The 26,983-nt window shown below is 48.6% G+C and overlaps 33 non-coding genes across 33 annotated transcripts; all 33 read left to right on the forward strand.

Annotated features, from left to right (window-relative positions):
• Positions 1 to 26: 26 nt before the first annotated feature.
• On the forward strand, positions 27 to 137 carry trnal-caa (transfer RNA leucine (anticodon CAA)). The gene is made up of 2 exons: positions 27 to 64; positions 92 to 137. It is a non-coding gene; the product is annotated as a tRNA-Leu (tRNA).
• A 953-nt stretch (positions 138 to 1,090) lies between these two features.
• trnak-cuu (transfer RNA lysine (anticodon CUU)) lies at positions 1,091 to 1,163 on the forward strand. Its single transcript has one exon. It is a non-coding gene; the product is annotated as a tRNA-Lys (tRNA).
• A 459-nt stretch (positions 1,164 to 1,622) lies between these two features.
• Positions 1,623 to 1,733, forward strand: trnal-caa (transfer RNA leucine (anticodon CAA)). Its single transcript has 2 exons — positions 1,623 to 1,660; positions 1,688 to 1,733. It is a non-coding gene; the product is annotated as a tRNA-Leu (tRNA).
• Positions 1,734 to 2,686: 953 nt separating this feature from the next.
• Positions 2,687 to 2,759, forward strand: trnak-cuu (transfer RNA lysine (anticodon CUU)). The gene has a single exon. It is a non-coding gene; the product is annotated as a tRNA-Lys (tRNA).
• A 459-nt stretch (positions 2,760 to 3,218) lies between these two features.
• trnal-caa (transfer RNA leucine (anticodon CAA)) lies at positions 3,219 to 3,329 on the forward strand. Its single transcript has 2 exons — positions 3,219 to 3,256; positions 3,284 to 3,329. It is a non-coding gene; the product is annotated as a tRNA-Leu (tRNA).
• A 953-nt stretch (positions 3,330 to 4,282) lies between these two features.
• On the forward strand, positions 4,283 to 4,355 carry trnak-cuu (transfer RNA lysine (anticodon CUU)). The gene has a single exon. It is a non-coding gene; the product is annotated as a tRNA-Lys (tRNA).
• A 459-nt stretch (positions 4,356 to 4,814) lies between these two features.
• On the forward strand, positions 4,815 to 4,925 carry trnal-caa (transfer RNA leucine (anticodon CAA)). Its single transcript has 2 exons — positions 4,815 to 4,852; positions 4,880 to 4,925. It is a non-coding gene; the product is annotated as a tRNA-Leu (tRNA).
• A 953-nt stretch (positions 4,926 to 5,878) lies between these two features.
• On the forward strand, positions 5,879 to 5,951 carry trnak-cuu (transfer RNA lysine (anticodon CUU)). Its single transcript has one exon. It is a non-coding gene; the product is annotated as a tRNA-Lys (tRNA).
• Positions 5,952 to 6,415: 464 nt separating this feature from the next.
• Positions 6,416 to 6,526, forward strand: trnal-caa (transfer RNA leucine (anticodon CAA)). Its single transcript has 2 exons — positions 6,416 to 6,453; positions 6,481 to 6,526. It is a non-coding gene; the product is annotated as a tRNA-Leu (tRNA).
• Positions 6,527 to 7,479: 953 nt separating this feature from the next.
• Positions 7,480 to 7,552, forward strand: trnak-cuu (transfer RNA lysine (anticodon CUU)). The gene has a single exon. It is a non-coding gene; the product is annotated as a tRNA-Lys (tRNA).
• Positions 7,553 to 8,016: 464 nt separating this feature from the next.
• On the forward strand, positions 8,017 to 8,127 carry trnal-caa (transfer RNA leucine (anticodon CAA)). The gene is made up of 2 exons: positions 8,017 to 8,054; positions 8,082 to 8,127. It is a non-coding gene; the product is annotated as a tRNA-Leu (tRNA).
• A 953-nt stretch (positions 8,128 to 9,080) lies between these two features.
• Positions 9,081 to 9,153, forward strand: trnak-cuu (transfer RNA lysine (anticodon CUU)). The gene has a single exon. It is a non-coding gene; the product is annotated as a tRNA-Lys (tRNA).
• Positions 9,154 to 9,617: 464 nt separating this feature from the next.
• trnal-caa (transfer RNA leucine (anticodon CAA)) lies at positions 9,618 to 9,728 on the forward strand. Its single transcript has 2 exons — positions 9,618 to 9,655; positions 9,683 to 9,728. It is a non-coding gene; the product is annotated as a tRNA-Leu (tRNA).
• Positions 9,729 to 10,681: 953 nt separating this feature from the next.
• trnak-cuu (transfer RNA lysine (anticodon CUU)) lies at positions 10,682 to 10,754 on the forward strand. The gene has a single exon. It is a non-coding gene; the product is annotated as a tRNA-Lys (tRNA).
• A 464-nt stretch (positions 10,755 to 11,218) lies between these two features.
• Positions 11,219 to 11,329, forward strand: trnal-caa (transfer RNA leucine (anticodon CAA)). The gene is made up of 2 exons: positions 11,219 to 11,256; positions 11,284 to 11,329. It is a non-coding gene; the product is annotated as a tRNA-Leu (tRNA).
• Positions 11,330 to 12,282: 953 nt separating this feature from the next.
• On the forward strand, positions 12,283 to 12,355 carry trnak-cuu (transfer RNA lysine (anticodon CUU)). The gene has a single exon. It is a non-coding gene; the product is annotated as a tRNA-Lys (tRNA).
• Positions 12,356 to 12,819: 464 nt separating this feature from the next.
• On the forward strand, positions 12,820 to 12,930 carry trnal-caa (transfer RNA leucine (anticodon CAA)). The gene is made up of 2 exons: positions 12,820 to 12,857; positions 12,885 to 12,930. It is a non-coding gene; the product is annotated as a tRNA-Leu (tRNA).
• A 953-nt stretch (positions 12,931 to 13,883) lies between these two features.
• trnak-cuu (transfer RNA lysine (anticodon CUU)) lies at positions 13,884 to 13,956 on the forward strand. Its single transcript has one exon. It is a non-coding gene; the product is annotated as a tRNA-Lys (tRNA).
• Positions 13,957 to 14,420: 464 nt separating this feature from the next.
• On the forward strand, positions 14,421 to 14,531 carry trnal-caa (transfer RNA leucine (anticodon CAA)). The gene is made up of 2 exons: positions 14,421 to 14,458; positions 14,486 to 14,531. It is a non-coding gene; the product is annotated as a tRNA-Leu (tRNA).
• A 953-nt stretch (positions 14,532 to 15,484) lies between these two features.
• Positions 15,485 to 15,557, forward strand: trnak-cuu (transfer RNA lysine (anticodon CUU)). Its single transcript has one exon. It is a non-coding gene; the product is annotated as a tRNA-Lys (tRNA).
• A 1,525-nt stretch (positions 15,558 to 17,082) lies between these two features.
• Positions 17,083 to 17,155, forward strand: trnak-cuu (transfer RNA lysine (anticodon CUU)). The gene has a single exon. It is a non-coding gene; the product is annotated as a tRNA-Lys (tRNA).
• Positions 17,156 to 17,614: 459 nt separating this feature from the next.
• trnal-caa (transfer RNA leucine (anticodon CAA)) lies at positions 17,615 to 17,725 on the forward strand. Its single transcript has 2 exons — positions 17,615 to 17,652; positions 17,680 to 17,725. It is a non-coding gene; the product is annotated as a tRNA-Leu (tRNA).
• Positions 17,726 to 18,678: 953 nt separating this feature from the next.
• Positions 18,679 to 18,751, forward strand: trnak-cuu (transfer RNA lysine (anticodon CUU)). Its single transcript has one exon. It is a non-coding gene; the product is annotated as a tRNA-Lys (tRNA).
• A 464-nt stretch (positions 18,752 to 19,215) lies between these two features.
• Positions 19,216 to 19,326, forward strand: trnal-caa (transfer RNA leucine (anticodon CAA)). The gene is made up of 2 exons: positions 19,216 to 19,253; positions 19,281 to 19,326. It is a non-coding gene; the product is annotated as a tRNA-Leu (tRNA).
• Positions 19,327 to 20,279: 953 nt separating this feature from the next.
• On the forward strand, positions 20,280 to 20,352 carry trnak-cuu (transfer RNA lysine (anticodon CUU)). The gene has a single exon. It is a non-coding gene; the product is annotated as a tRNA-Lys (tRNA).
• A 464-nt stretch (positions 20,353 to 20,816) lies between these two features.
• On the forward strand, positions 20,817 to 20,927 carry trnal-caa (transfer RNA leucine (anticodon CAA)). The gene is made up of 2 exons: positions 20,817 to 20,854; positions 20,882 to 20,927. It is a non-coding gene; the product is annotated as a tRNA-Leu (tRNA).
• A 953-nt stretch (positions 20,928 to 21,880) lies between these two features.
• trnak-cuu (transfer RNA lysine (anticodon CUU)) lies at positions 21,881 to 21,953 on the forward strand. The gene has a single exon. It is a non-coding gene; the product is annotated as a tRNA-Lys (tRNA).
• A 464-nt stretch (positions 21,954 to 22,417) lies between these two features.
• trnal-caa (transfer RNA leucine (anticodon CAA)) lies at positions 22,418 to 22,528 on the forward strand. The gene is made up of 2 exons: positions 22,418 to 22,455; positions 22,483 to 22,528. It is a non-coding gene; the product is annotated as a tRNA-Leu (tRNA).
• A 953-nt stretch (positions 22,529 to 23,481) lies between these two features.
• trnak-cuu (transfer RNA lysine (anticodon CUU)) lies at positions 23,482 to 23,554 on the forward strand. Its single transcript has one exon. It is a non-coding gene; the product is annotated as a tRNA-Lys (tRNA).
• Positions 23,555 to 24,018: 464 nt separating this feature from the next.
• Positions 24,019 to 24,129, forward strand: trnal-caa (transfer RNA leucine (anticodon CAA)). The gene is made up of 2 exons: positions 24,019 to 24,056; positions 24,084 to 24,129. It is a non-coding gene; the product is annotated as a tRNA-Leu (tRNA).
• Positions 24,130 to 25,082: 953 nt separating this feature from the next.
• On the forward strand, positions 25,083 to 25,155 carry trnak-cuu (transfer RNA lysine (anticodon CUU)). The gene has a single exon. It is a non-coding gene; the product is annotated as a tRNA-Lys (tRNA).
• Positions 25,156 to 25,619: 464 nt separating this feature from the next.
• trnal-caa (transfer RNA leucine (anticodon CAA)) lies at positions 25,620 to 25,730 on the forward strand. The gene is made up of 2 exons: positions 25,620 to 25,657; positions 25,685 to 25,730. It is a non-coding gene; the product is annotated as a tRNA-Leu (tRNA).
• Positions 25,731 to 26,683: 953 nt separating this feature from the next.
• Positions 26,684 to 26,756, forward strand: trnak-cuu (transfer RNA lysine (anticodon CUU)). The gene has a single exon. It is a non-coding gene; the product is annotated as a tRNA-Lys (tRNA).
• Positions 26,757 to 26,983: the final 227 nt, after the last annotated feature.

Raw genomic sequence — 26,983 nt, forward strand, 5'->3', positions numbered from 1 at the left:
ACTTTGAAGAGGCGGTTGGTCAACTCGTCAGGATGGCCGAGTGGTCTAAGGCGCCAGACTCAAGGATAGGCTCCTTCCAGACAAAAGGGACTTCTGGTCTCCAAATGGAGGCGTGCGTTCAAATCCCACTCCTGACATCTACTTTCTTTACTTAAACATATGTTTTCAAGAGCTTCATCAACCTTTGTGTGTTAAACTCAACAAAGTGCGGCTTGTTGAGGTAGCTGTAGGGTTGCTGTGAAATCAGCTTTGCAGCTTATAGGAACTTTTGTAGTGAAGAGCTTTCGTTAACATGACAGAGCTCTGCTTTCTAAGTGGAAGCCTGAATTGAAATCCCGCTTGTATCTGGCATTTGTCATGGAATACCAGAATTGCCACCTCCACCACTGGCACCCTGTGCTTTTCACAGAGGACAGCGGATTTAACCTTAGAACATATAACACATGTGAAAGCTTCCCGAGAAGTCGTGGGGAACTTTATGCTGAATGTAACATCCTTGATTATGAGTGCTTTGCTGGTGGGTCAGTGATGGTCTGGAGAGGCACATGCACTGAGGTATGCACAGGCCTCTACAGGCAAGGCAACGGCACAATAAGTGCAGTTAGGTATGGGCATGAAATTCTCCGACCCACTGTCAGACCCTACGCTGGTGCAATGGCTCCTGGCTTTCTTCCTGCTTCCCGGCCTCATCCGACAAGAGTATGCAGGCAGTTTGCGTGGGGACTGATACCGCTGACCGACACTCCCCACCCCCCAACCCTATATTGGCCTACTTGACCAAAATTCAATACAACACCCCTGGGACATTTAGCTTTGGTCCATCTGACACCACCAGGTTGGAACTCAGACTGTCCAGGAGCTCAGTGATGCCCTGGTCCAGATCTGGGGAGAAGATTCCCCGGGAGACATTCAGTCGTCTCAATCGGAGCATGCCCGGTGGTGTGGCATGCATACAAGGACATAAGAGCTTGAATGGATGATAGAAAAACTTGAAAGTAGCCTGTGCTTTCTTTGCCTGCGCTTGAAATGCTAGTCAACCTCCCCCAGCTATAAGAACCTGTGTCCATCTTAAAGCCTTGCTGCTGAAGAAGCCCAGCTAGCTCAGTCGGGAGAGCATGAGACTCTTAATCTCAGGGTCGTGGGTTCGAGCCCCACGTTGGGCGAGGGGACTTTTGTGCAAATGCCCGCAAGAGAGAAAACACGTGTGTATAGAGAACAGCAAATGGCGTGTTGTGCAAAGGAAGATGAATGTATGGTAACAGAAACCAAAGTTACACTGTCGTGTCTGCACAAGTCCACATCTCCACCATTTGATGATTCTGGACTAAATTTCAAGAGATCTTAGCAAAAAAGCAACACTCTAGGTTTACCAGCATCCCTACTCTCACCTAGGGTCACAAACTATGGGTAGTGAATGAAAGCATGAGCTCACAGATATAAGCAGCGCAATGAGTTTTCGCCGTCGGGTGGCAGTGCTCGGCCTCGGAGATTGGATGACAAGCTTAGTATTTCAGGAGGAACTCAGATTACAGCTGCAACTCCTCCACATCGAAAGGAGCCTGCTGAGGTGGTTCGGACATTTGAACATCCAGGATGACTTTGAAGAGGTGGTTGGTCAACTCGTCAGGATGGCCGAGTGGTCTAAGGCGCCAGACTCAAGGATAGGCTCCTTCCAGACAAAAGGGACTTCTGGTCTCCAAATGGAGGCGTGCGTTCAAATCCCACTCCTGACATCTACTTTCTTTACTTAAACATATGTTTTCAAGAGCTTCATCAACCTTTGTGTGTTAAACTCAACAAAGTGCGGCTTGTTGAGGTAGCTGTAGGGTTGCTGTGAAATCAGCTTTGCAGCTTATAGGAACTTTTGTAGTGAAGAGCTTTCGTTAACATGACAGAGCTCTGCTTTCTAAGTGGAAGCCTGAATTGAAATCCCGCTTGTATCTGGCATTTGTCATGGAATACCAGAATTGCCACCTCCACCACTGGCACCCTGTGCTTTTCACAGAGGACAGCGGATTTAACCTTAGAACATATAACACATGTGAAAGCTTCCCGAGAAGTCGTGGGGAACTTTATGCTGAATGTAACATCCTTGATTATGAGTGCTTTGCTGGTGGGTCAGTGATGGTCTGGAGAGGCACATGCACTGAGGTATGCACAGGCCTCTACAGGCAAGGCAATGGCACAATGAGTGCAGTTAGGTATGGGCATGAAATTCTCCGACCCACTGTCAGACCCTACGCTGGTGCAATGGCTCTTGGCTTTCTTCCTGCTTCCCGGCCTCATCCGACAAGAGTATGCAGGCAGTTTGCGTGGGGACTGATACCGCTGACCGACACTCCCCACCCCCCAACCCTATATTGGCCTACTTGACCAAAATTCAATACAACACCCCTGGGACATTTAGCTTTGGTCCATCTGACACCACCAGGTTGGAACTCAGACTGTCCAGGAGCTCAGTGATGCCCTGGTCCAGATCTGGGGAGAAGATTCCCCGGGAGACATTCAGTCGTCTCAATCGGAGCATGCCCGGTGGTGTGGCATGCATACAAGGACATAAGAGCTTGAATGGATGATAGAAAAACTTGAAAGTAGCCTGTGCTTTCTTTGCCTGCGCTTGAAATGCTAGTCAACCTCCCCCAGCTATAAGAACCTGTGTCCATCTTAAAGCCTTGCTGCTGAAGAAGCCCAGCTAGCTCAGTCGGGAGAGCATGAGACTCTTAATCTCAGGGTCGTGGGTTCGAGCCCCACGTTGGGCGAGGGGACTTTTGTGCAAATGCCCGCAAGAGAGAAAACACGTGTGTATAGAGAACAGCAAATGGCGTGTTGTGCAAAGGAAGATGAATGTATGGTAACAGAAACCAAAGTTACACTGTCGTGTCTGCACAAGTCCACATCTCCACCATTTGATGATTCTGGACTAAATTTCAAGAGATCTTAGCAAAAAAGCAACACTCTAGGTTTACCAGCATCCCTACTCTCACCTAGGGTCACAAACTATGGGTAGTGAATGAAAGCATGAGCTCACAGATATAAGCAGCGCAATGAGTTTTCGCCGTCGGGTGGCAGTGCTCGGCCTCGGAGATTGGATGACAAGCTTAGTATTTCAGGAGGAACTCAGATTACAGCTGCAACTCCTCCACATCGAAAGGAGCCTGCTGAGGTGGTTCGGACATTTGAACATCCAGGATGACTTTGAAGAGGCGGTTGGTCAACTCGTCAGGATGGCCGAGTGGTCTAAGGCGCCAGACTCAAGGATAGGCTCCTTCCAGACAAAAGGGACTTCTGGTCTCCAAATGGAGGCGTGCGTTCAAATCCCACTCCTGACATCTACTTTCTTTACTTAAACATATGTTTTCAAGAGCTTCATCAACCTTTGTGTGTTAAACTCAACAAAGTGCGGCTTGTTGAGGTAGCTGTAGGGTTGCTGTGAAATCAGCTTTGCAGCTTATAGGAACTTTTGTAGTGAAGAGCTTTCGTTAACATGACAGAGCTCTGCTTTCTAAGTGGAAGCCTGAATTGAAATCCCGCTTGTATCTGGCATTTGTCATGGAATACCAGAATTGCCACCTCCACCACTGGCACCCTGTGCTTTTCACAGAGGACAGCGGATTTAACCTTAGAACATATAACACATGTGAAAGCTTCCCGAGAAGTCGTGGGGAACTTTATGCTGAATGTAACATCCTTGATTATGAGTGCTTTGCTGGTGGGTCAGTGATGGTCTGGAGAGGCACATGCACTGAGGTATGCACAGGCCTCTACAGGCAAGGCAACGGCACAATAAGTGCAGTTAGGTATGGGCATGAAATTCTCCGACCCACTGTCAGACCCTACGCTGGTGCAATGGCTCCTGGCTTTCTTCCTGCTTCCCGGCCTCATCCGACAAGAGTATGCAGGCAGTTTGCGTGGGGACTGATACCGCTGACCGACACTCCCCACCCCCCAACCCTATATTGGCCTACTTGACCAAAATTCAATACAACACCCCTGGGACATTTAGCTTTGGTCCATCTGACACCACCAGGTTGGAACTCAGACTGTCCAGGAGCTCAGTGATGCCCTGGTCCAGATCTGGGGAGAAGATTCCCCGGGAGACATTCAGTCGTCTCAATCGGAGCATGCCCGGTGGTGTGGCATGCATACAAGGACATAAGAGCTTGAATGGATGATAGAAAAACTTGAAAGTAGCCTGTGCTTTCTTTGCCTGCGCTTGAAATGCTAGTCAACCTCCCCCAGCTATAAGAACCTGTGTCCATCTTAAAGCCTTGCTGCTGAAGAAGCCCAGCTAGCTCAGTCGGGAGAGCATGAGACTCTTAATCTCAGGGTCGTGGGTTCGAGCCCCACGTTGGGCGAGGGGACTTTTGTGCAAATGCCCGCAAGAGAGAAAACACGTGTGTATAGAGAACAGCAAATGGCGTGTTGTGCAAAGGAAGATGAATGTATGGTAACAGAAACCAAAGTTACACTGTCGTGTCTGCACAAGTCCACATCTCCACCATTTGATGATTCTGGACTAAATTTCAAGAGATCTTAGCAAAAAAGCAACACTCTAGGTTTACCAGCATCCCTACTCTCACCTAGGGTCACAAACTATGGGTAGTGAATGAAAGCATGAGCTCACAGATATAAGCAGCGCAATGAGTTTTCGCCGTCGGGTGGCAGTGCTCGGCCTCGGAGATTGGATGACAAGCTTAGTATTTCAGGAGGAACTCAGATTACAGCTGCAACTCCTCCACATCGAAAGGAGCCTGCTGAGGTGGTTCGGACATTTGAACATCCAGGATGACTTTGAAGAGGTGGTTGGTCAACTCGTCAGGATGGCCGAGTGGTCTAAGGCGCCAGACTCAAGGATAGGCTCCTTCCAGACAAAAGGGACTTCTGGTCTCCAAATGGAGGCGTGCGTTCAAATCCCACTCCTGACATCTACTTTCTTTACTTAAACATATGTTTTCAAGAGCTTCATCAACCTTTGTGTGTTAAACTCAACAAAGTGCGGCTTGTTGAGGTAGCTGTAGGGTTGCTGTGAAATCAGCTTTGCAGCTTATAGGAACTTTTGTAGTGAAGAGCTTTCGTTAACATGACAGAGCTCTGCTTTCTAAGTGGAAGCCTGAATTGAAATCCCGCTTGTATCTGGCATTTGTCATGGAATACCAGAATTGCCACCTCCACCACTGGCACCCTGTGCTTTTCACAGAGGACAGCGGATTTAACCTTAGAACATATAACACATGTGAAAGCTTCCCGAGAAGTCGTGGGGAACTTTATGCTGAATGTAACATCCTTGATTATGAGTGCTTTGCTGGTGGGTCAGTGATGGTCTGGAGAGGCACATGCACTGAGGTATGCACAGGCCTCTACAGGCAAGGCAATGGCACAATGAGTGCAGTTAGGTATGGGCATGAAATTCTCCGACCCACTGTCAGACCCTACGCTGGTGCAATGGCTCTTGGCTTTCTTCCTGCTTCCCGGCCTCATCCGACAAGAGTATGCAGGCAGTTTGCGTGGGGACTGATACCGCTGACCGACACTCCCCACCCCCCAACCCTATATTGGCCTACTTGACCAAAATTCAATACAACACCCCTGGGACATTTAGCTTTGGTCCATCTGACACCACCAGGTTGGAACTCAGACTGTCCAGGAGCTCAGTGATGCCCTGGTCCAGATCTGGGGAGAAGATTCCCCGGGAGACATTCAGTCGTCTCAATCGGAGCATGCCCGGTGGTGTGGCATGCATACAAGGACATAAGAGCTTGAATGGATGATAGAAAAACTTGAAAGTAGCCTGTGCTTTCTTTGCCTGCGCTTGAAATGCTAGTCAACCTCCCCCAGCTATAAGAACCTGTGTCCATCTTAAAGCCTTGCTGCTGAAGAAGCCCAGCTAGCTCAGTCGGGAGAGCATGAGACTCTTAATCTCAGGGTCGTGGGTTCGAGCCCCACGTTGGGCGAGGGGACTTTTGTGCAAATGCCCGCAAGAGAGAAAACACGTGTGTATAGAGAACAGCAAATGGCGTGTTGTGCAAAGGAAGATGAATGTATGGTAACAGAAACCAAAGTTACACTGTCGTGTCTGCACAAGTCCACATCTCCACCATTTAATTTGATGATTCTGGACTAAATTTCAAGAGATCTTAGCAAAAAAGCAACACTCTAGGTTTACCAGCATCCCTACTCTCACCTAGGGTCACAAACTATGGGTAGTGAATGAAAGCATGAGCTCACAGATATAAGCAGCGCAATGAGTTTTCGCCGTCGGGTGGCAGTGCTCGGCCTCGGAGATTGGATGACAAGCTTAGTATTTCAGGAGGAACTCAGATTACAGCTGCAACTCCTCCACATCGAAAGCATCCTGCTGAGGTGGTTCGGACATTTGAACATCCAGGATGACTTTGAAGAGGTGGTTGGTCAACTCGTCAGGATGGCCGAGTGGTCTAAGGCGCCAGACTCAAGGATAGGCTCCTCCCAGACAAAAGGGACTTCTGGTCTCCAAATGGAGGCGTGGGTTCAAATCCCACTCCTGACATCTACTTTCTTTACTTAAACATATGTTTTCAAGAGCTTCATCAACCTTTGTGTGTTAAACTCAACAAAGTGCGGCTTGTTGAGGTAGCTGTAGGGTTGCTGTGAAATCAGCTTTGCAGCTTATAGGAACTTTTGTAGTGAAGAGCTTTCGTTAACATGACAGAGCTCTGCTTTCTAAGTGGAAGCCTGAATTGAAATCCCGCTTGTATCTGGCATTTGTCATGGAATACCAGAATTGCCACCTCCACCACTGGCACCCTGTGCTTTTCACAGAGGACAGCGGATTTAACCTTAGAACATATAACACATGTGAAAGCTTCCCGAGAAGTCGTGGGGAACTTTATGCTGAATGTAACATCCTTGATTATGAGTGCTTTGCTGGTGGGTCAGTGATGGTCTGGAGAGGCACATGCACTGAGGTATGCACAGGCCTCTACAGGCAAGGCAATGGCACAATGAGTGCAGTTAGGTATGGGCATGAAATTCTCCGACCCACTGTCAGACCCTACGCTGGTGCAATGGCTCTTGGCTTTCTTCCTGCTTCCCGGCCTCATCCGACAAGAGTATGCAGGCAGTTTGCGTGGGGACTGATACCGCTGACCGACACTCCCCACCCCCCAACCCTATATTGGCCTACTTGACCAAAATTCAATACAACACCCCTGGGACATTTAGCTTTGGTCCATCTGACACCACCAGGTTGGAACTCAGACTGTCCAGGAGCTCAGTGATGCCCTGGTCCAGATCTGGGGAGAAGATTCCCCGGGAGACATTCAGTCGTCTCAATCGGAGCATGCCCGGTGGTGTGGCATGCATACAAGGACATAAGAGCTTGAATGGATGATAGAAAAACTTGAAAGTAGCCTGTGCTTTCTTTGCCTGCGCTTGAAATGCTAGTCAACCTCCCCCAGCTATAAGAACCTGTGTCCATCTTAAAGCCTTGCTGCTGAAGAAGCCCAGCTAGCTCAGTCGGGAGAGCATGAGACTCTTAATCTCAGGGTCGTGGGTTCGAGCCCCACGTTGGGCGAGGGGACTTTTGTGCAAATGCCCGCAAGAGAGAAAACACGTGTGTATAGAGAACAGCAAATGGCGTGTTGTGCAAAGGAAGATGAATGTATGGTAACAGAAACCAAAGTTACACTGTCGTGTCTGCACAAGTCCACATCTCCACCATTTAATTTGATGATTCTGGACTAAATTTCAAGAGAGCTTAGCAAAAAAGCAACACTCTAGGTTTACCAGCATCCCTACTCTCACCTAGGGTCACAAACTATGGGTAGTGAATGAAAGCATGAGCTCACAGATATAAGCAGCGCAATGAGTTTTCGCCGTCGGGTGGCAGTGCTCGGCCTCGGAGATTGGATGACAAGCTTAGTATTTCAGGAGGAACTCAGATTACAGCTGCAACTCCTCCACATCGAAAGCATCCTGCTGAGGTGGTTCGGACATTTGAACATCCAGGATGACTTTGAAGAGGTGGTTGGTCAACTCGTCAGGATGGCCGAGTGGTCTAAGGCGCCAGACTCAAGGATAGGCTCCTTCCAGACAAAAGGGACTTCTGGTCTCCAAATGGAGGCGTGGGTTCAAATCCCACTCCTGACATCTACTTTCTTTACTTAAACATATGTTTTCAAGAGCTTCATCAACCTTTGTGTGTTAAACTCAACAAAGTGCGGCTTGTTGAGGTAGCTGTAGGGTTGCTGTGAAATCAGCTTTGCAGCTTATAGGAACTTTTGTAGTGAAGAGCTTTCGTTAACATGACAGAGCTCTGCTTTCTAAGTGGAAGCCTGAATTGAAATCCCGCTTGTATCTGGCATTTGTCATGGAATACCAGAATTGCCACCTCCACCACTGGCACCCTGTGCTTTTCACAGAGGACAGCGGATTTAACCTTAGAACATATAACACATGTGAAAGCTTCCCGAGAAGTCGTGGGGAACTTTATGCTGAATGTAACATCCTTGATTATGAGTGCTTTGCTGGTGGGTCAGTGATGGTCTGGAGAGGCACATGCACTGAGGTATGCACAGGCCTCTACAGGCAAGGCAACGGCACAATAAGTGCAGTTAGGTATGGGCATGAAATTCTCCGACCCACTGTCAGACCCTACGCTGGTGCAATGGCTCCTGGCTTTCTTCCTGCTTCCCGGCCTCATCCGACAAGAGTATGCAGGCAGTTTGCGTGGGGACTGATACCGCTGACCGACACTCCCCACCCCCCAACCCTATATTGGCCTACTTGACCAAAATTCAATACAACACCCCTGGGACATTTAGCTTTGGTCCATCTGACACCACCAGGTTGGAACTCAGACTGTCCAGGAGCTCAGTGATGCCCTGGTCCAGATCTGGGGAGAAGATTCCCCGGGAGACATTCAGTCGTCTCAATCGGAGCATGCCCGGTGGTGTGGCATGCATACAAGGACATAAGAGCTTGAATGGATGATAGAAAAACTTGAAAGTAGCCTGTGCTTTCTTTGCCTGCGCTTGAAATGCTAGTCAACCTCCCCCAGCTATAAGAACCTGTGTCCATCTTAAAGCCTTGCTGCTGAAGAAGCCCAGCTAGCTCAGTCGGGAGAGCATGAGACCCTTAATCTCAGGGTCGTGGGTTCGAGCCCCACGTTGGGCGAGGGGACTTTTGTGCAAATGCCCGCAAGAGAGAAAACACGTGTGTATAGAGAACAGCAAATGGCGTGTTGTGCAAAGGAAGATGAATGTATGGTAACAGAAACCAAAGTTACACTGTCGTGTCTGCACAAGTCCACATCTCCACCATTTAATTTGATGATTCTGGACTAAATTTCAAGAGAGCTTAGCAAAAAAGCAACACTCTAGGTTTACCAGCATCCCTACTCTCACCTAGGGTCACAAACTATGGGTAGTGAATGAAAGCATGAGCTCACAGATATAAGCAGCGCAATGAGTTTTCGCCGTCGGGTGGCAGTGCTCGGCCTCGGAGATTGGATGACAAGCTTAGTATTTCAGGAGGAACTCAGATTACAGCTGCAACTCCTCCACATCGAAAGGAGCCTGCTGAGGTGGTTCGGACATTTGAACATCCAGGATGACTTTGAAGAGGTCGTTGGTCAACTCGTCAGGATGGCCGAGTGGTCTAAGGCGCCAGACTCAAGGATAGGCTCCTTCCAGACAAAAGGGACTTCTGGTCTCCAAATGGAGGCGTGCGTTCAAATCCCACTCCTGACATCTACTTTCTTTACTTAAACATATGTTTTCAAGAGCTTCATCAACCTTTGTGTGTTAAACTCAACAAAGTGCGGCTTGTTGAGGTAGCTGTAGGGTTGCTGTGAAATCAGCTTTGCAGCTTATAGGAACTTTTGTAGTGAAGAGCTTTCGTTAACATGACAGAGCTCTGCTTTCTAAGTGGAAGCCTGAATTGAAATCCCGCTTGTATCTGGCATTTGTCATGGAATACCAGAATTGCCACCTCCACCACTGGCACCCTGTGCTTTTCACAGAGGACAGCGGATTTAACCTTAGAACATATAACACATGTGAAAGCTTCCCGAGAAGTCGTGGGGAACTTTATGCTGAATGTAACATCCTTGATTATGAGTGCTTTGCTGGTGGGTCAGTGATGGTCTGGAGAGGCACATGCACTGAGGTATGCACAGGCCTCTACAGGCAAGGCAACGGCACAATAAGTGCAGTTAGGTATGGGCATGAAATTCTCCGACCCACTGTCAGACCCTACGCTGGTGCAATGGCTCCTGGCTTTCTTCCTGCTTCCCGGCCTCATCCGACAAGAGTATGCAGGCAGTTTGCGTGGGGACTGATACCGCTGACCGACACTCCCCACCCCCCAACCCTATATTGGCCTACTTGACCAAAATTCAATACAACACCCCTGGGACATTTAGCTTTGGTCCATCTGACACCACCAGGTTGGAACTCAGACTGTCCAGGAGCTCAGTGATGCCCTGGTCCAGATCTGGGGAGAAGATTCCCCGGGAGACATTCAGTCGTCTCAATCGGAGCATGCCCGGTGGTGTGGCATGCATACAAGGACATAAGAGCTTGAATGGATGATAGAAAAACTTGAAAGTAGCCTGTGCTTTCTTTGCCTGCGCTTGAAATGCTAGTCAACCTCCCCCAGCTATAAGAACCTGTGTCCATCTTAAAGCCTTGCTGCTGAAGAAGCCCAGCTAGCTCAGTCGGGAGAGCATGAGACTCTTAATCTCAGGGTCGTGGGTTCGAGCCCCACGTTGGGCGAGGGGACTTTTGTGCAAATGCCCGCAAGAGAGAAAACACGTGTGTATAGAGAACAGCAAATGGCGTGTTGTGCAAAGGAAGATGAATGTATGGTAACAGAAACCAAAGTTACACTGTCGTGTCTGCACAAGTCCACATCTCCACCATTTAATTTGATGATTCTGGACTAAATTTCAAGAGAGCTTAGCAAAAAAGCAACACTCTAGGTTTACCAGCATCCCTACTCTCACCTAGGGTCACAAACTATGGGTAGTGAATGAAAGCATGAGCTCACAGATATAAGCAGCGCAATGAGTTTTCGCCGTCGGGTGGCAGTGCTCGGCCTCGGAGATTGGATGACAAGCTTAGTATTTCAGGAGGAACTCAGATTACAGCTGCAACTCCTCCACATCGAAAGGAGCCTGCTGAGGTGGTTCGGACATTTGAACATCCAGGATGACTTTGAAGAGGTGGTTGGTCAACTCGTCAGGATGGCCGAGTGGTCTAAGGCGCCAGACTCAAGGATAGGCTCCTTCCAGACAAAAGGGACTTCTGGTCTCCAAATGGAGGCGTGCGTTCAAATCCCACTCCTGACATCTACTTTCTTTACTTAAACATATGTTTTCAAGAGCTTCATCAACCTTTGTGTGTTAAACTCAACAAAGTGCGGCTTGTTGAGGTAGCTGTAGGGTTGCTGTGAAATCAGCTTTGCAGCTTATAGGAACTTTTGTAGTGAAGAGCTTTCGTTAACATGACAGAGCTCTGCTTTCTAAGTGGAAGCCTGAATTGAAATCCCGCTTGTATCTGGCATTTGTCATGGAATACCAGAATTGCCACCTCCACCACTGGCACCCTGTGCTTTTCACAGAGGACAGCGGATTTAACCTTAGAACATATAACACATGTGAAAGCTTCCCGAGAAGTCGTGGGGAACTTTATGCTGAATGTAACATCCTTGATTATGAGTGCTTTGCTGGTGGGTCAGTGATGGTCTGGAGAGGCACATGCACTGAGGTATGCACAGGCCTCTACAGGCAAGGCAATGGCACAATGAGTGCAGTTAGGTATGGGCATGAAATTCTCCGACCCACTGTCAGACCCTACGCTGGTGCAATGGCTCTTGGCTTTCTTCCTGCTTCCCGGCCTCATCCGACAAGAGTATGCAGGCAGTTTGCGTGGGGACTGATACCGCTGACCGACACTCCCCACCCCCCAACCCTATATTGGCCTACTTGACCAAAATTCAATACAACACCCCTGGGACATTTAGCTTTGGTCCATCTGACACCACCAGGTTGGAACTCAGACTGTCCAGGAGCTCAGTGATGCCCTGGTCCAGATCTGGGGAGAAGATTCCCCGGGAGACATTCAGTCGTCTCAATCGGAGCATGCCCGGTGGTGTGGCATGCATACAAGGACATAAGAGCTTGAATGGATGATAGAAAAACTTGAAAGTAGCCTGTGCTTTCTTTGCCTGCGCTTGAAATGCTAGTCAACCTCCCCCAGCTATAAGAACCTGTGTCCATCTTAAAGCCTTGCTGCTGAAGAAGCCCAGCTAGCTCAGTCGGGAGAGCATGAGACTCTTAATCTCAGGGTCGTGGGTTCGAGCCCCACGTTGGGCGAGGGGACTTTTGTGCAAATGCCCGCAAGAGAGAAAGCACGTGTGTATAGAGAACAGCAAATGGCGTGTTGTGCAAAGGAAGATGAATGTATGGTAACAGAAACCAAAGTTACACTGTCGTGTCTGCACAAGTCCACATCTCCACCATTTAATTTGATGATTCTGGACTAAATTTCAAGAGATCTTAGCAAAAAAGCAACACTCTAGGTTTACCAGCATCCCTACTCTCACCTAGGGTCACAAACTATGGGTAGTGAATGAAAGCATGAGCTCACAGATATAAGCAGCGCAATGAGTTTTCGCCGTCGGGTGGCAGTGCTCGGCCTCGGAGATTGGATGACAAGCTTAGTATTTCAGGAGGAACTCAGATTACAGCTGCAACTCCTCCACATCGAAAGCATCCTGCTGAGGTGGTTCGGACATTTGAACATCCAGGATGACTTTGAAGAGGTGGTTGGTCAACTCGTCAGGATGGCCGAGTGGTCTAAGGCGCCAGACTCAAGGATAGGCTCCTCCCAGACAAAAGGGACTTCTGGTCTCCAAATGGAGGCGTGGGTTCAAATCCCACTCCTGACATCTACTTTCTTTACTTAAACATATGTTTTCAAGAGCTTCATCAACCTTTGTGTGTTAAACTCAACAAAGTGCGGCTTGTTGAGGTAGCTGTAGGGTTGCTGTGAAATCAGCTTTGCAGCTTATAGGAACTTTTGTAGTGAAGAGCTTTCGTTAACATGACAGAGCTCTGCTTTCTAAGTGGAAGCCTGAATTGAAATCCCGCTTGTATCTGGCATTTGTCATGGAATACCAGAATTGCCACCTCCACCACTGGCACCCTGTGCTTTTCACAGAGGACAGCGGATTTAACCTTAGAACATATAACACATGTGAAAGCTTCCCGAGAAGTCGTGGGGAACTTTATGCTGAATGTAACATCCTTGATTATGAGTGCTTTGCTGGTGGGTCAGTGATGGTCTGGAGAGGCACATGCACTGAGGTATGCACAGGCCTCTACAGGCAAGGCAATGGCACAATGAGTGCAGTTAGGTATGGGCATGAAATTCTCCGACCCACTGTCAGACCCTACGCTGGTGCAATGGCTCTTGGCTTTCTTCCTGCTTCCCGGCCTCATCCGACAAGAGTATGCAGGCAGTTTGCGTGGGGACTGATACCGCTGACCGACACTCCCCACCCCCCAACCCTATATTGGCCTACTTGACCAAAATTCAATACAACACCCCTGGGACATTTAGCTTTGGTCCATCTGACACCACCAGGTTGGAACTCAGACTGTCCAGGAGCTCAGTGATGCCCTGGTCCAGATCTGGGGAGAAGATTCCCCGGGAGACATTCAGTCGTCTCAATCGGAGCATGCCCGGTGGTGTGGCATGCATACAAGGACATAAGAGCTTGAATGGATGATAGAAAAACTTGAAAGTAGCCTGTGCTTTCTTTGCCTGCGCTTGAAATGCTAGTCAACCTCCCCCAGCTATAAGAACCTGTGTCCATCTTAAAGCCTTGCTGCTGAAGAAGCCCAGCTAGCTCAGTCGGGAGAGCATGAGACTCTTAATCTCAGGGTCGTGGGTTCGAGCCCCACGTTGGGCGAGGGGACTTTTGTGCAAATGCCCGCAAGAGAGAAAACACGTGTGTATAGAGAACAGCAAATGGCGTGTTGTGCAAAGGAAGATGAATGTATGGTAACAGAAACCAAAGTTACACTGTCGTGTCTGCACAAGTCCACATCTCCACCATTTAATTTGATGATTCTGGACTAAATTTCAAGAGAGCTTAGCAAAAAAGCAACACTCTAGGTTTACCAGCATCCCTACTCTCACCTAGGGTCACAAACTATGGGTAGTGAATGAAAGCATGAGCTCACAGATATAAGCAGCGCAATGAGTTTTCGCCGTCGGGTGGCAGTGCTCGGCCTCGGAGATTGGATGACAAGCTTAGTATTTCAGGAGGAACTCAGATTACAGCTGCAACTCCTCCACATCGAAAGCATCCTGCTGAGGTGGTTCGGACATTTGAACATCCAGGATGACTTTGAAGAGGTGGTTGGTCAACTCGTCAGGATGGCCGAGTGGTCTAAGGCGCCAGACTCAAGGATAGGCTCCTTCCAGACAAAAGGGACTTCTGGTCTCCAAATGGAGGCGTGGGTTCAAATCCCACTCCTGACATCTACTTTCTTTACTTAAACATATGTTTTCAAGAGCTTCATCAACCTTTGTGTGTTAAACTCAACAAAGTGCGGCTTGTTGAGGTAGCTGTAGGGTTGCTGTGAAATCAGCTTTGCAGCTTATAGGAACTTTTGTAGTGAAGAGCTTTCGTTAACATGACAGAGCTCTGCTTTCTAAGTGGAAGCCTGAATTGAAATCCCGCTTGTATCTGGCATTTGTCATGGAATACCAGAATTGCCACCTCCACCACTGGCACCCTGTGCTTTTCACAGAGGACAGCGGATTTAACCTTAGAACATATAACACATGTGAAAGCTTCCCGAGAAGTCGTGGGGAACTTTATGCTGAATGTAACATCCTTGATTATGAGTGCTTTGCTGGTGGGTCAGTGATGGTCTGGAGAGGCACATGCACTGAGGTATGCACAGGCCTCTACAGGCAAGGCAATGGCACAATAAGTGCAGTTAGGTATGGGCATGAAATTCTCCGACCCACTGTCAGACCCTACGCTGGTGCAATGGCTCCTGGCTTTCTTCCTGCTTCCCGGCCTCATCCGACAAGAGTATGCAGGCAGTTTGCGTGGGGACTGATACCGCTGACCGACACTCCCCACCCCCCAACCCTATATTGGCCTACTTGACCAAAATTCAATACAACACCCCTGGGACATTTAGCTTTGGTCCATCTGACACCACCAGGTTGGAACTCAGACTGTCCAGGAGCTCAGTGATGCCCTGGTCCAGATCTGGGGAGAAGATTCCCCGGGAGACATTCAGTCGTCTCAATCGGAGCATGCCCGGTGGTGTGGCATGCATACAAGGACATAAGAGCTTGAATGGATGATAGAAAAACTTGAAAGTAGCCTGTGCTTTCTTTGCCTGCGCTTGAAATGCTAGTCAACCTCCCCCAGCTATAAGAACCTGTGTCCATCTTAAAGCCTTCCTGCTGAAGAAGCCCAGCTAGCTCAGTCGGGAGAGCATGAGACCCTTAATCTCAGGGTCGTGGGTTCGAGCCCCACGTTGGGCGAGGGGACTTTTGTGCAAATGCCCGCAAGAGAGAAAACACATGTGTGTATAGAGAACAGCAAATGGCGTGTTGTGCAAAGGAAGATGAATGTATGGTAACAGAAACCAAAGTTACACTGTCGTGTCTGCACAAGTCCACATCTCCACCATTTGATGATTCTGGACTAAATTTCAAGAGATCTTAGCAAAAAAGCAACACTCTAGGTATACCAGCATCCCTACTCTCACCTAGGGTCACAAACTATGGGTAGTGAATGAAAGCATGAGCTCACAGATATAAGCAGCGCAATGAGTTTTCGCCGTCGGGTGGCAGTGCTCGGCCTCGGAGATTGGATGACAAGCTTAGTATTTCAGGAGGAACTCAGATTACAGCTGCAACTCCTCCACATCGAAAGGAGCCTGCTGAGGTGGTTCGGACATTTGAACATCCAGGATGACTTTGAAGAGGTGGTTGGTCAACTCGTCAGGATGGCCGAGTGGTCTAAGGCACCAGACTCAAGGATAGGCTCCTTCCAGACAAAAGGGACTTCTGGTCTCCAAATGGAGGCGTGCGTTCACATCCCACTCCTGACATCTACTTTCTTTACTTAAACATATGTTTTCAAGAGCTTCATCAACCTTTGTGTGTTAAACTCAACAAAGTGCGGCTTGTTGAGGTAGCTGTAGGGTTGCTGTGAAATCAGCTTTGCAGCTTATAGGAACTTTTGTAGTGAAGAGCTTTCGTTAACATGACAGAGCTCTGCTTTCTAAGTGGAAGCCTGAATTGAAATCCCGCTTGTATCTGGCATTTGTCATGGAATACCAGAATTGCCACCTCCACCACTGGCACCCTGTGCTTTTCACAGAGGACAGCGGATTTAACCTTAGAACATATAACACATGTGAAAGCTTCCTGAGAAGTCGTGGGGAACTTTATGCTGAATGTAACATCCTTGATTATGAGTGCTTTGCTGGTGGGTCAGTGATGGTCTGGAGAGGCACATGCACTGAGGTATGCACAGGCCTCTACAGGCAAGGCAATGGCACAATGAGTGCAGTTAGGTATGGGCATGAAATTCTCCGACCCACTGTCAGACCCTACGCTGGTGCAATGGCTCTTGGCTTTCTTCCTGCTTCCCGGCCTCATCCGACAAGAGTATGCAGGCAGTTTGCGTGGGGACTGATACCGCTGACCGACACTCCCCACCCCCCAACCCTATATTGGCCTACTTGACCAAAATTCAATACAACACCCCTGGGACATTTAGCTTTGGTCCATCTGACACCACCAGGTTGGAACTCAGACTGTCCAGGAGCTCAGTGATGCCCTGGTCCAGATCTGGGGAGAAGATTCCCCGGGAGACATTCAGTCGTCTCAATCGGAGCATGCCCGGTGGTGTGGCATGCATACAAGGACATAAGAGCTTGAATGGATGATAGAAAAACTTGAAAGTAGCCTGTGCTTTCTTTGCCTGCGCTTGAAATGCTAGTCAACCTCCCCCAGCTATAAGAACCTGTGTCCATCTTAAAGCCTTGCTGCTGAAGAAGCCCAGCTAGCTCAGTCGGGAGAGCATGAGACTCTTAATCTCAGGGTCGTGGGTTCGAGCCCCACGTTGGGCGAGGGGACTTTTGTGCAAATGCCCGCAAGAGAGAAAACACGTGTGTATAGAGAACAGCAAATGGCGTGTTGTGCAAAGGAAGATGAATGTATGGTAACAGAAACCAAAGTTACACTGTCGTGTCTGCACAAGTCCACATCTCCACCATTTGATGATTCTGGACTAAATTTCAAGAGATCTTAGCAAAAAAGCAACACTCTAGGTATACCAGCATCCCTACTCTCACCTAGGGTCACAAACTATGGGTAGTGAATGAAAGCATGAGCTCACAGATATAAGCAGCGCAATGAGTTTTCGCCGTCGGGTGGCAGTGCTCGGCCTCGGAGATTGGATGACAAGCTTAGTATTTCAGGAGGAACTCAGATTACAGCTGCAACTCCTCCACATCGAAAGGAGCCTGCTGAGGTGGTTCGGACATTTGAACATCCAGGATGACTTTGAAGAGGTGGTTGGTCAACTCGTCAGGATGGCCGAGTGGTCTAAGGCGCCAGACTCAAGGATAGGCTCCTTCCAGACAAAAGGGACTTCTGGTCTCCAAATGGAGGCGTGCGTTCAAATCCCACTCCTGACATCTACTTTCTTTACTTAAACATATGTTTTCAAGAGCTTCATCAACCTTTGTGTGTTAAACTCAACAAAGTGCGGCTTGTTGAGGTAGCTGTAGGGTTGCTGTGAAATCAGCTTTGCAGCTTATAGGAACTTTTGTAGTGAAGAGCTTTCGTTAACATGACAGAGCTCTGCTTTCTAAGTGGAAGCCTGAATTGAAATCCCGCTTGTATCTGGCATTTGTCATGGAATACCAGAATTGCCACCTCCACCACTGGCACCCTGTGCTTTTCACAGAGGACAGCGGATTTAACCTTAGAACATATAACACATGTGAAAGCTTCCCGAGAAGTCGTGGGGAACTTTATGCTGAATGTAACATCCTTGATTATGAGTGCTTTGCTGGTGGGTCAGTGATGGTCTGGAGAGGCACATGCACTGAGGTATGCACAGGCCTCTACAGGCAAGGCAATGGCACAATGAGTGCAGTTAGGTATGGGCATGAAATTCTCCGACCCACTGTCAGACCCTACGCTGGTGCAATGGCTCTTGGCTTTCTTCCTGCTTCCCGGCCTCATCCGACAAGAGTATGCAGGCAGTTTGCGTGGGGACTGATACCGCTGACCGACACTCCCCACCCCCCAACCCTATATTGGCCTACTTGACCAAAATTCAATACAACACCCCTGGGACATTTAGCTTTGGTCCATCTGACACCACCAGGTTGGAACTCAGACTGTCCAGGAGCTCAGTGATGCCCTGGTCCAGATCTGGGGAGAAGATTCCCCGGGAGACATTCAGTCGTCTCAATCGGAGCATGCCCGGTGGTGTGGCATGCATACAAGGACATAAGAGCTTGAATGGATGATAGAAAAACTTGAAAGTAGCCTGTGCTTTCTTTGCCTGCGCTTGAAATGCTAGTCAACCTCCCCCAGCTATAAGAACCTGTGTCCATCTTAAAGCCTTGCTGCTGAAGAAGCCCAGCTAGCTCAGTCGGGAGAGCATGAGACTCTTAATCTCAGGGTCGTGGGTTCGAGCCCCACGTTGGGCGAGGGGACTTTTGTGCAAATGCCCGCAAGAGAGAAAACACGTGTGTATAGAGAACAGCAAATGGCGTGTTGTGCAAAGGAAGATGAATGTATGGTAACAGAAACCAAAGTTACACTGTCGTGTCTGCACAAGTCCACATCTCCACCATTTAATTTGATGATTCTGGACTAAATTTCAAGAGAGCTTAGCAAAAAAGCAACACTCTAGGTTTACCAGCATCCCTACTCTCACCTAGGGTCACAAACTATGGGTAGTGAATGAAAGCATGAGCTCACAGATATAAGCAGCGCAATGAGTTTTCGCCGTCGGGTGGCAGTGCTCGGCCTCGGAGATTGGATGACAAGCTTAGTATTTCAGGAGGAACTCAGATTACAGCTGCAACTCCTCCACATCGAAAGCATCCTGCTGAGGTGGTTCGGACATTTGAACATCCAGGATGACTTTGAAGAGGTCGTTGGTCAACTCGTCAGGATGGCCGAGTGGTCTAAGGCGCCAGACTCAAGGATAGGCTCCTTCCAGACAAAAGGGACTTCTGGTCTCCAAATGGAGGCGTGGGTTCAAATCCCACTCCTGACATCCACTTTCTTTACTTAAACATATGTTTTCAAGAGCTTCATCAACCTTTGTGTGTTAAACTCAACAAAGTGCGGCTTGTTGAGGTAGCTGTAGGGTTGCTGTGAAATCAGCTTTGCAGCTTATAGGAACTTTTGTAGTGAAGAGCTTTCGTTAACATGACAGAGCTCTGCTTTCTAAGTGGAAGCCTGAATTGAAATCCCGCTTGTATCTGGCATTTGTCATGGAATACCAGAATTGCCACCTCCACCACTGGCACCCTGTGCTTTTCACAGAGGACAGCGGATTTAACCTTAGAACATATAACACATGTGAAAGCTTCCCGAGAAGTCGTGGGGAACTTTATGCTGAATGTAACATCCTTGATTATGAGTGCTTTGCTGGTGGGTCAGTGATGGTCTGGAGAGGCACATGCACTGAGGTATGCACAGGCCTCTACAGGCAAGGCAATGGCACAATGAGTGCAGTTAGGTATGGGCATGAAATTCTCCGACCCACTGTCAGACCCTACGCTGGTGCAATGGCTCTTGGCTTTCTTCCTGCTTCCCGGCCTCATCCGACAAGAGTATGCAGGCAGTTTGCGTGGGGACTGATACCGCTGACCGACACTCCCCACCCCCCAACCCTATATTGGCCTACTTGACCAAAATTCAATACAACACCCCTGGGACATTTAGCTTTGGTCCATCTGACACCACCAGGTTGGAACTCAGACTGTCCAGGAGCTCAGTGATGCCCTGGTCCAGATCTGGGGAGAAGATTCCCCGGGAGACATTCAGTCGTCTCAATCGGAGCATGCCCGGTGGTGTGGCATGCATACAAGGACATAAGAGCTTGAATGGATGATAGAAAAACTTGAAAGTAGCCTGTGCTTTCTTTGCCTGCGCTTGAAATGCTAGTCAACCTCCCCCAGCTATAAGAACCTGTGTCCATCTTAAAGCCTTGCTGCTGAAGAAGCCCAGCTAGCTCAGTCGGGAGAGCATGAGACTCTTAATCTCAGGGTCGTGGGTTCGAGCCCCACGTTGGGCGAGGGGACTTTTGTGCAAATGCCCGCAAGAGAGAAAACACATGTGTATAGAGAACAGCAAATGGCGTGTTGTGCAAAGGAAGATGAATGTATGGTAACAGAAACCAAAGTTACACTGTCGTGTCTGCACAAGTCCACATCTCCACCATTTAATTTGATGATTCTGGACTAAATTTCAAGAGAGCTTAGCAAAAAAGCAACACTCTAGGTTTACCAGCATCCCTACTCTCACCTAGGGTCACAAACTATGGGTAGTGAATGAAAGCATGAGCTCACAGATATAAGCAGCGCAATGAGTTTTCGCCGTCGGGTGGCAGTGCTCGGCCTCGGAGATTGGATGACAAGCTTAGTATTTCAGGAGGAACTCAGATTACAGCTGCAACTCCTCCACATCGAAAGCATCCTGCTGAGGTGGTTCGGACATTTGAACATCCAGGATGACTTTGAAGAGGTGGTTGGTCAACTCGTCAGGATGGCCGAGTGGTCTAAGGCGCCAGACTCAAGGATAGGCTCCTCCCAGACAAAAGGGACTTCTGGTCTCCAAATGGAGGCGTGGGTTCAAATCCCACTCCTGACATCTACTTTCTTTACTTAAACATATGTTTTCAAGAGCTTCATCAACCTTTGTGTGTTAAACTCAACAAAGTGCGGCTTGTTGAGGTAGCTGTAGGGTTGCTGTGAAATCAGCTTTGCAGCTTATAGGAACTTTTGTAGTGAAGAGCTTTCGTTAACATGACAGAGCTCTGCTTTCTAAGTGGAAGCCTGAATTGAAATCCCGCTTGTATCTGGCATTTGTCATGGAATACCAGAATTGCCACCTCCACCACTGGCACCCTGTGCTTTTCACAGAGGACAGCGGATTTAACCTTAGAACATATAACACATGTGAAAGCTTCCCGAGAAGTCGTGGGGAACTTTATGCTGAATGTAACATCCTTGATTATGAGTGCTTTGCTGGTGGGTCAGTGATGGTCTGGAGAGGCACATGCACTGAGGTATGCACAGGCCTCTACAGGCAAGGCAATGGCACAATGAGTGCAGTTAGGTATGGGCATGAAATTCTCCGACCCACTGTCAGACCCTACGCTGGTGCAATGGCTCTTGGCTTTCTTCCTGCTTCCCGGCCTCATCCGACAAGAGTATGCAGGCAGTTTGCGTGGGGACTGATACCGCTGACCGACACTCCCCACCCCCCAACCCTATATTGGCCTACTTGACCAAAATTCAATACAACACCCCTGGGACATTTAGCTTTGGTCCATCTGACACCACCAGGTTGGAACTCAGACTGTCCAGGAGCTCAGTGATGCCCTGGTCCAGATCTGGGGAGAAGATTCCCCGGGAGACATTCAGTCGTCTCAATCGGAGCATGCCCGGTGGTGTGGCATGCATACAAGGACATAAGAGCTTGAATGGATGATAGAAAAACTTGAAAGTAGCCTGTGCTTTCTTTGCCTGCGCTTGAAATGCTAGTCAACCTCCCCCAGCTATAAGAACCTGTGTCCATCTTAAAGCCTTGCTGCTGAAGAAGCCCAGCTAGCTCAGTCGGGAGAGCATGAGACTCTTAATCTCAGGGTCGTGGGTTCGAGCCCCACGTTGGGCGAGGGGACTTTTGTGCAAATGCCCGCAAGAGAGAAAACACGTGTGTATAGAGAACAGCAAATGGCGTGTTGTGCAAAGGAAGATGAATGTATGGTAACAGAAACCAAAGTTACACTGTCGTGTCTGCACAAGTCCACATCTCCACCATTTAATTTGATGATTCTGGACTAAATTTCAAGAGAGCTTAGCAAAAAAGCAACACTCTAGGTTTACCAGCATCCCTACTCTCACCTAGGGTCACAAACTATGGGTAGTGAATGAAAGCATGAGCTCACAGATATAAGCAGCGCAATGAGTTTTCGCCGTCGGGTGGCAGTGCTCGGCCTCGGAGATTGGATGACAAGCTTAGTATTTCAGGAGGAACTCAGATTACAGCTGCAACTCCTCCACATCGAAAGCATCCTGCTGAGGTGGTTCGGACATTTGAACATCCAGGATGACTTTGAAGAGGTGGTTGGTCAACTCGTCAGGATGGCCGAGTGGTCTAAGGCGCCAGACTCAAGGATAGGCTCCTTCCAGACAAAAGGGACTTCTGGTCTCCAAATGGAGGCGTGGGTTCAAATCCCACTCCTGACATCTACTTTCTTTACTTAAACATATGTTTTCAAGAGCTTCATCAACCTTTGTGTGTTAAACTCAACAAAGTGCGGCTTGTTGAGGTAGCTGTAGGGTTGCTGTGAAATCAGCTTTGCAGCTTATAGGAACTTTTGTAGTGAAGAGCTTTCGTTAACATGACAGAGCTCTGCTTTCTAAGTGGAAGCCTGAATTGAAATCCCGCTTGTATCTGGCATTTGTCATGGAATACCAGAATTGCCACCTCCACCACTGGCACCCTGTGCTTTTCACAGAGGACAGCGGATTTAACCTTAGAACATATAACACATGTGAAAGCTTCCCGAGAAGTCGTGGGGAACTTTATGCTGAATGTAACATCCTTGATTATGAGTGCTTTGCTGGTGGGTCAGTGATGGTCTGGAGAGGCACATGCACTGAGGTATGCACAGGCCTCTACAGGCAAGGCAACGGCACAATAAGTGCAGTTAGGTATGGGCATGAAATTCTCCGACCCACTGTCAGACCCTACGCTGGTGCAATGGCTCCTGGCTTTCTTCCTGCTTCCCGGCCTCATCCGACAAGAGTATGCAGGCAGTTTGCGTGGGGACTGATACCGCTGACCGACACTCCCCACCCCCCAACCCTATATTGGCCTACTTGACCAAAATTCAATACAACACCCCTGGGACATTTAGCTTTGGTCCATCTGACACCACCAGGTTGGAACTCAGACTGTCCAGGAGCTCAGTGATGCCCTGGTCCAGATCTGGGGAGAAGATTCCCCGGGAGACATTCAGTCGTCTCAATCGGAGCATGCCCGGTGGTGTGGCATGCATACAAGGACATAAGAGCTTGAATGGATGATAGAAAAACTTGAAAGTAGCCTGTGCTTTCTTTGCCTGCGCTTGAAATGCTAGTCAACCTCCCCCAGCTATAAGAACCTGTGTCCATCTTAAAGCCTTGCTGCTGAAGAAGCCCAGCTAGCTCAGTCGGGAGAGCATGAGACCCTTAATCTCAGGGTCGTGGGTTCGAGCCCCACGTTGGGCGAGGGGACTTTTGTGCAAATGCCCGCAAGAGAGAAAACACGTGTGTATAGAGAACAGCAAATGGCGTGTTGTGCAAAGGAAGATGAATGTATGGTAACAGAAACCAAAGTTACACTGTTGTGTCTGCACAAGTCCACATCTCCACCATTTAATTTGATGATTCTGGACTAAATTTCAAGAGAGCTTAGCAAAAAAGCAACACTCTAGGTTTACCAGCATCCCTACTCTCACCTAGGGTCACAAACTATGGGTAGTGAATGAAAGCATGAGCTCACAGATATAAGCAGCGCAATGAGTTTTCGCCGTCGGGTGGCAGTGCTCGGCCTCGGAGATTGGATGACAAGCTTAGTATTTCAGGAGGAACTCAGATTACAGCTGCAACTCCTCCACATCGAAAGGAGCCTGCTGAGGTGGTTCGGACATTTGAACATCCAGGATGACTTTGAAGAGGTGGTTGGTCAACTCGTCAGGATGGCCGAGTGGTCTAAGGCGCCAGACTCAAGGATAGGCTCCTTCCAGACAAAAGGGACTTCTGGTCTCCAAATGGAGGCGTGCGTTCAAATCCCACTCCTGACATCTACTTTCTTTACTTAAACATATGTTTTCAAGAGCTTCATCAACCTTTGTGTGTTAAACTCAACAAAGTGCGGCTTGTTGAGGTAGCTGTAGGGTTGCTGTGAAATCAGCTTTGCAGCTTATAGGAACTTTTGTAGTGAAGAGCTTTCGTTAACATGACAGAGCTCTGCTTTCTAAGTGGAAGCCTGAATTGAAATCCCGCTTGTATCTGGCATTTGTCATGGAATACCAGAATTGCCACCTCCACCACTGGCACCCTGTGCTTTTCACAGAGGACAGCGGATTTAACCTTAGAACATATAACACATGTGAAAGCTTCCCGAGAAGTCGTGGGGAACTTTATGCTGAATGTAACATCCTTGATTATGAGTGCTTTGCTGGTGGGTCAGTGATGGTCTGGAGAGGCACATGCACTGAGGTATGCACAGGCCTCTACAGGCAAGGCAATGGCACAATGAGTGCAGTTAGGTATGGGCATGAAATTCTCCGACCCACTGTCAGACCCTACGCTGGTGCAATGGCTCTTGGCTTTCTTCCTGCTTCCCGGCCTCATCCGACAAGAGTATGCAGGCAGTTTGCGTGGGGACTGATACCGCTGACCGACACTCCCCACCCCCCAACCCTATATTGGCCTACTTGACCAAAATTCAATACAACACCCCTGGGACATTTAGCTTTGGTCCATCTGACACCACCAGGTTGGAACTCAGACTGTCCAGGAGCTCAGTGATGCCCTGGTCCAGATCTGGGGAGAAGATTCCCCGGGAGACATTCAGTCGTCTCAATCGGAGCATGCCCGGTGGTGTGGCATGCATACAAGGACATAAGAGCTTGAATGGATGATAGAAAAACTTGAAAGTAGCCTGTGCTTTCTTTGCCTGCGCTTGAAATGCTAGTCAACCTCCCCCAGCTATAAGAACCTGTGTCCATCTTAAAGCCTTGCTGCTGAAGAAGCCCAGCTAGCTCAGTCGGGAGAGCATGAGACTCTTAATCTCAGGGTCGTGGGTTCGAGCCCCACGTTGGGCGAGGGGACTTTTGTGCAAATGCCCGCAAGAGAGAAAACACGTGTGTATAGAGAACAGCAAATGGCGTGTTGTGCAAAGGAAGATGAATGTATGGTAACAGAAACCAAAGTTACACTGTCGTGTCTGCACAAGTCCACATCTCCACCATTTAATTTGATGATTCTGGACTAAATTTCAAGAGATCTTAGCAAAAAAGCAACACTCTAGGTTTACCAGCATCCCTACTCTCACCTAGGGTCACAAACTATGGGTAGTGAATGAAAGCATGAGCTCACAGATATAAGCAGCGCAATGAGTTTTCGCCGTCGGGTGGCAGTGCTCGGCCTCGGAGATTGGATGACAAGCTTAGTATTTCAGGAGGAACTCAGATTACAGCTGCAACTCCTCCACATCGAAAGGAGCCTGCTGAGGTGGTTCGGACATTTGAACATCCAGGATGACTTTGAAGAGGTGGTTGGTCAACTCGTCAGGATGGCCGAGTGGTCTAAGGCGCCAGACTCAAGGATAGGCTCCTTCCAGACAAAAGGGACTTCTGGTCTCCAAATGGAGGCGTGCGTTCAAATCCCACTCCTGACATCTACTTTCTTTACTTAAACATATGTTTTCAAGAGCTTCATCAACCTTTGTGTGTTAAACTCAACAAAGTGCGGCTTGTTGAGGTAGCTGTAGGGTTGCTGTGAAATCAGCTTTGCAGCTTATAGGAACTTTTGTAGTGAAGAGCTTTCGTTAACATGACAGAGCTCTGCTTTCTAAGTGGAAGCCTGAATTGAAATCCCGCTTGTATCTGGCATTTGTCATGGAATACCAGAATTGCCACCTCCACCACTGGCACCCTGTGCTTTTCACAGAGGACAGCGGATTTAACCTTAGAACATATAACACATGTGAAAGCTTCCCGAGAAGTCGTGGGGAACTTTATGCTGAATGTAACATCCTTGATTATGAGTGCTTTGCTGGTGGGTCAGTGATGGTCTGGAGAGGCACATGCACTGAGGTATGCACAGGCCTCTACAGGCAAGGCAATGGCACAATGAGTGCAGTTAGGTATGGGCATGAAATTCTCCGACCCACTGTCAGACCCTACGCTGGTGCAATGGCTCTTGGCTTTCTTCCTGCTTCCCGGCCTCATCCGACAAGAGTATGCAGGCAGTTTGCGTGGGGACTGATACCGCTGACCGACACTCCCCACCCCCCAACCCTATATTGGCCTACTTGACCAAAATTCAATACAACACCCCTGGGACATTTAGCTTTGGTCCATCTGACACCACCAGGTTGGAACTCAGACTGTCCAGGAGCTCAGTGATACCCTGGTCCAGATCTGGGGAGAAGATTCCCCGGGAGACATTCAGTCGTCTCAATCGGAGCATGCCCGGTGGTGTGGCATGCATACAAGGACATAAGAGCTTGAATGGATGATAGAAAAACTTGAAAGTAGCCTGTGCTTTCTTTGCCTGCGCTTGAAATGCTAGTCAACCTCCCCCAGCTATAAGAACCTGTGTCCATCTTAAAGCCTTGCTGCTGAAGAAGCCCAGCTAGCTCAGTCGGGAGAGCATGAGACTCTTAATCTCAGGGTCGTGGGTTCGAGCCCCACGTTGGGCGAGGGGACTTTTGTGCAAATGCCCGCAAGAGAGAAAGCACGTGTGTATAGAGAACAGCAAATGGCGTGTTGTGCAAAGGAAGATGAATGTATGGTAACAGAAACCAAAGTTACACTGTCGTGTCTGCACAAGTCCACATCTCCACCATTTAATTTGATGATTCTGGACTAAATTTCAAGAGATCTTAGCAAAAAAGCAACACTCTAGGTTTACCAGCATCCCTACTCT

This window comes from Mchenga conophoros, linkage group LG22, assembly GCF_057382185.1.
Source record: "Mchenga conophoros isolate Kocher_MC1m ecotype Shallow Benthic linkage group LG22, M_conophoros_male_GT1.1, whole genome shotgun sequence".
In the NCBI taxonomy this organism is placed as follows: Eukaryota; Metazoa; Chordata; class Actinopteri; order Cichliformes; family Cichlidae; genus Mchenga; species Mchenga conophoros.